Consider the following 6,000-nt stretch of genomic DNA (forward strand, 5'->3'; position numbering starts at 1 on the left):
ATCGATTTACCTTCTTGCAGGGGACGATCCAGCAGACATGGATTGAATGACCTGGAGTGGAGGGTATTTTTAACATTCCATACATAGATGACTATCCCTCTTCCCTGTTGAATCTGTGGTCAATATTATGACCTTCAAACAATGTACAGATTGTATATAGCTTGGAATGCATGGAAAATACAAAACATTTCAGCTCAGAAACTTGTGTTTGGCTTATTTATTGTTAGAGTTATTGTTGTGTGATATATATGTATGTATATATATATAATACATTATATACACACACATACACAGGGGTGTAGCTAATGTCTCCTGGGCCCTGGTGCGAGATGTCAACTTGGGCCCCCCCCTCCTACTTTCACGACCAAGTGATGCTATTGGTGTGTATATAAATATATCTATACTCCAAGACAGATATTACCAATAACATTAGCCTATAGGAAGAGAACATTTTATCACCATACATATTACCGCCATACTGTTATTGACCAAATCCTGTACACTTAGACCAATATTACCAGTATATAGGAAGGAAATATTACTGCTACACCACACCCACTACCATCACCACCATATTGTTACTGACCAAATCCATACTGAGACCAATAAAACACAGTACCAGATAAAAGTAACAATTATTACCACCACATACTGACTAACCCCACCGCTTCTACTGAATAATCCACTGTACACAGATCACTATCACCTGATCCAGTCATTATAGAGGCTGACCCAGCCCTACACAGGCTCTGTACACCATATACATTATAGTGGAGTTATATCAGGTGACTCACAGGGGACGTCTTCTCTGATCAGAGTCGTTTTCATTTTCTTCTCCGTCTGCCCTGGGCCATTATGAGAACTTCTCCGAGCCACGAATCTGCAGAATCTGCCAGACAGACATAAGGCTCCTCACTCCATTAGGCACCATCCTCATCTCTCTACAAACTGCACATCTGTATTGGCCCCTTTATGCCCTCATTTAGTTGGTAAGCTGACACTATGTGATCCCCCTTATAGTATATGCCCCCCTCTATGTAGCCTCCTTATAGGCGCTCTCCCACCCTTACTTATACCCCCTTATAGATGGCCCCCTCTCCCCCTCCCTTATAGATGCCTGCCCTTACTTATACCCCCTTATAGATGGCCCCCTCTCCCCCCCTCCCTTATAGATGCCTGCCCTTACTTATACCCCCTTATAGATGGCCCCCTCTCCCCCTCCCTTATAGATGCCTTCCCTTACTTATACCCCCTTATAGATGGCCTCCTCTCCCTTCCCCTCCCTTATAGATGGCCCCTCACCCCCCCCCCCCCCCCGCATTTTAGACGGTCCCCTCTTCCCCCCTCCCTTATAGATGGCCCCGTCCCCTTATAGATGGCCTCCTCTCCCTTTATAGATGGCTCTCTTTCCCCCCTCTCCCTTATAAATGGCTTCCCTATCCCCCCTGCTTATAGATGGCCCCCCTCCCTTATAGATGGCTTCCCTCTCCCCCCCCTCTCTTATAGTTGGCTTCCCTCTTATAGATTGGCCCCCCTTTCCCCACTTTCTATTGATTGGAACATATCATATGTTGATAGACTATTTTATAGATTGTAGGCCATTTATGTCTTACCTGAGATTGTAGTAAAGTAGCTTTAACCTCTGGCCATGCAGTGAAAGAACACATACCATACTAGTTATGTTTTTGTCGATGAAGTTTGACAAAATCAGTGATAACTTTATCATGGTCGTGTTTATAGTATTGGGGCTGCCCCCTATTTGTCTAAAGAACAGTCTAAAATCCAAACCAAAATTAATTCAGAGTTGAAAAAAAATCCTGAAATCTTGTGGTTCTATTCTCCCATAGATGGTAAAACAAAATAAAACTGGGAAAACATTAAAATATGTGAAAAATTATGTGTAACATAAAAATTCAATTTAAACAATGTCTTTTTGATTACACACTACTGTTAAAGGGGTATTCCAGATAAATGTATGCCTAAATGCAATCATACTGCCATTATATCTAATGCCTACATGTGCTGATTTGACATCCAAACTGTTTTGTGCTGTCCATTGTGCTTCCTCCCCAGAAGTGGTATTAATTATGCCACCTCTAGTCCCCTTTGTCTCCTCCTCCCCACTGCCCTCACCTCCCTTCTGAGACGAGGATCATGTGACTTCCGTCTGAATAAGGGCACCTTGTGAAGATAAAAGGGTGGGCTATGATGGGACTTTGTCAGGGCTGCACTGTCTGTAGCGCTGACACCAAAACCATGCTCCTAACTAGTGATCACAGTAAGGGCCCTATTTCACCGGACGATTATCGTTCAGATTATCATTAAATTGTTCGAATCTAAACGATAATCGTTCGGTTGAAATACAGTTAACGACCGAACGAGAAATCGTTGATCGCTTTATAAGACCTGGACCTATTTTTATCGTTGCTCGTTTGCAAAACGTTCGCAAATCGTTTGCATTGAATAAGATGTAGTTTGCAGTAGATACTAACGCAATAGCGAAGAAAAAACGATCGCAAATACGATCATAAGTAGCGATTATCGTTCCATGGAAATGAGTGAACGTTTTCAGGTCTTTTGCAATAGCGGTCGTTTGAGATAGTTAATTGTTAACGATTATGCGAGCGATAATCGTCCGGTGGAATAGGGCCCTAAGTCAGGCCCCATATGCTAATTTAGAGGAAAAGTGCAGACCTTTTTTTTTCCCGCCAGAAGCTAGTGATATAATTCCTTTAAGTTCAGAGATGCAGGGTCAGGAACTGCAGGGCTGCACAAGCCCTGTCTCAGCTCGGTTACTTATCGCTGCTGTTTCTGCATGCACCAATACTACATCTCCCTAATGTCTCTCAAATATCTAATCCTAACATGTATTTGAATGAACATTAGACTTGGGGAAGCAGGCTGTGTCATTAGCGCTGCAGTCGCACCACAGTGTAGCAGGGCGGGGATAACTCTTAAAGTGACTGTACCACCAGGCCCAGGCTGAAGCACTGGAGGCGGGCCGACCCACCCTTAATGGGAAGAAACTCCAGCCCCTCCATGAAGTGACTCCGTTAGAATCAATGGAACCCTATCATAGAGGGGCTACGGTTTCCTCCCACTAAGGGTGGGTTGGCCCGCCTCCAGTGCTTCAGCCTGGGCCTGGTGGTACAGTCACTTTAAGCACCATCTTAGTCACGCATCACTGCGTTGCCAAGCCCCTGAAACATAAACATTATTGATGGAAAGAGACCACCTGGTCTATCTAGTCTGCCCTTTTAGAATCTCCTATCTTATTATCTCAGGATAAATGCGTTTCTCCCAGGTAGGTTTACATTCAGTTACTGTATATTTAACAACCACATCTTCTGGAAGTTTATTTCAAGTATCTACTACTATTTCAGTAAAGTAATATTGGTGCCCATGCCAGTTGGAGGAAGAAGATTGTGATCACTGTATAGAGCTGTAGTAAAACCACTTGACAGGGATTGTTCCACAGGACTGGCGCATAGCTAATGTAGTAGCAATATTCAAGAAGGGGTCAAAGTGTGATACTGGAAACTACAGGCCCGTAAGTCTAACATCTGTAGTGGGTAAAGCATTTGAAGGGTTTGTAAGAGATGCTATACTGTAGTATCTTAATAATCTAATAACGCAGCACCAGCATGGATTTATGAGGGATCGGTCCTGTCAGACTAATCTGATCGTCTTCTATGAAGAGGTGAGTAATAGACTGGACCTGGGGGAGGCTGCGGACATTGTGTACCTGGACTTTTCAAAGGCGTTTGGTACTGTGCCACATGAAAGGTTAATCTTGGGGTTATTTACACTAGAAAAAAGACGTTTTAGGGGCCATCTGATCACAATGTACAAATATATGAATAGACAGTACAGAGATCTTTGAAGTGGTCTTTTTTCTCCTAGGCCTGTAACCATGACAAGGGGGCATCCTCTACGTCTAGAGAATAGATGATTTCACCATCAGCATGGATGCGGGTTCTTTACTGTACAAGTGGTAAGACTATGGAACGCTCTGCCACATGATGTTGTCATGGCCGATTCATTAAAAAGGATGTACCACCAGGTACAGCCTCTTTAAGCTGAACCCACGGATCGAACGGTGCCGTCACGGCAAAGCCGGTGCCGCCGTCCGTTTTTCGGACCGCGGCCCGGTTCCTGTGCACGGCGCTGTTCTATGCATCGAAACCGGACGGTGCTCAAGCACTGGAGGTAGGCCGGCCCGCCCCCGGTGAATTCCCTCCCCTGTATGACGCGGCTCCATTCATTCCAAGGAAGCCACGTCATACAGGGGAGGGAATTCCCACCCACTGGGGGCGGCCCGGCCGGCCTCCAGTGCTTGAGCATCGGCCAGTTCCGGTGCATAGTACGGTGCCGTGCACAGGAACCGGGCCGTGGGATTAACACAGTAGGGTTTCCCTAGGTTGAACCTGATAGACTCAGTTACATTTGGAATATTGTCCCACATTTTTTTTATAATGTGTAACATAGTAATGGGTGTAAACTGTTCATAGCAACCGATCATAGTTCAGTTTTCAGTTCTGGTATAATGAAAGCTGAGCTGTGATTGGTTGCTATGTGCAGTTTATACCAATTTCTATTTTAGACCCTTTGATAATTCTGGGCCAGTGTTCAGTTCTGGAGACCGCCATCTTGGGTCGACGCCGTCATATCCGGAAGGCCGGCCCGCTCCAGCCACCCCACATGCCGTCCCCCCTCTACTGCGTCATCAGCTGCTCAGCCGCGATTGGCTGAGCATAACTTAGCTCAGCCAATCGCTGCTGAGCAGCTAATGACGCGGCAGATGAGGGACGGCTGGAGCGGTTTGGCCAGCCTCCCGAAGATGATGTCGTCGACCTAAGATGGCGGCCGGGGTCGACAGAAATTCAGTAAGTATAATGCACCACACTTCCGGGGTGGGGGGGACATGGGGAAGAAAGCCATTCACTTAAATAACACACATTACAAAGTTGTTTAACTTGATAATGTGTGTTATTTAGTGAATAAATGTTAAATGCCGCACTACCCCCTTTAAGGTTATTCTGGTACCTATCAGGTCATTTCTTTTGAAATATGATGCCATAAGAGAATTGGTGGACATTACAAATGAACAACTATAGACTACAGCAAAGGATTTTGTTGTAAATATATAAATCATGTTTTATTAGAAAACATTACATTTACAAAATAGTATTATCACGTGAGATTTTTGTTTTGTTTTTCATTTTTTGCATAGAACAATACTATTACCAAAGTTATACTTCTCAGCACTAATAATTATAATATACTGTATATATTTTAATTAATTACACAAGCTTTTCTTTAGTTTCCATATATATATATATATATATAATTTATTTTTCCAGAAAAAGAGATTGTTTCCCACCAAGATGAATTAAAAAGAGGGTCTCGTTACATACAAATTCTTTAAAAATAAAGCCACAGGTTTGGCTCCCAGGACCCCTGACAAACTAATGGAATAGAGAAGACTTGATAGCCTTTGTGGTATCATGCTCAGATGTAGATAAGTATGCTTGTCCCTCTAATAGTACTAGGGGGAAACTGTTGCTCAGAATTTGCATAAGTAAACAATTACATGTTTATATAGCATGTGTTGCAGAGAGACAAAATGGTAGCAACTGTGTTTGCGCTATAGTGGAAAATTCATCTGGTATTACAGTCCTGGAGTGTCATTAAAGGGGTAGTCCACCCAAAAATGTTTTCTTTCAAATCAACTGCTGCCATGAAGTGACAGAGATTTGTAATTTACTTCTATTAAAAAATCTCAAGCCTTCCAGTACTTATCAGCTGCTGTATGCCCAACAGGAAGTTGTATTATTTCCAGTCTGGAGAGCAGGAGGGGTTTTCTATGGGGATTTGCTCCTGCTTTGGACAGTTCCTGACATGGACAAAGGAGGCAACAGAGAGCACTGGGTCAGACAGGAAAGAAAACACTACTTCCTGCTGGACATACAGCAGCTAATAAGTACTGGAAGACTTAAG

This window comes from Dendropsophus ebraccatus, chromosome 4, assembly GCF_027789765.1.
Source record: "Dendropsophus ebraccatus isolate aDenEbr1 chromosome 4, aDenEbr1.pat, whole genome shotgun sequence".
Lineage (NCBI taxonomy): Eukaryota > Metazoa > Chordata > Amphibia > Anura > Hylidae > Dendropsophus > Dendropsophus ebraccatus.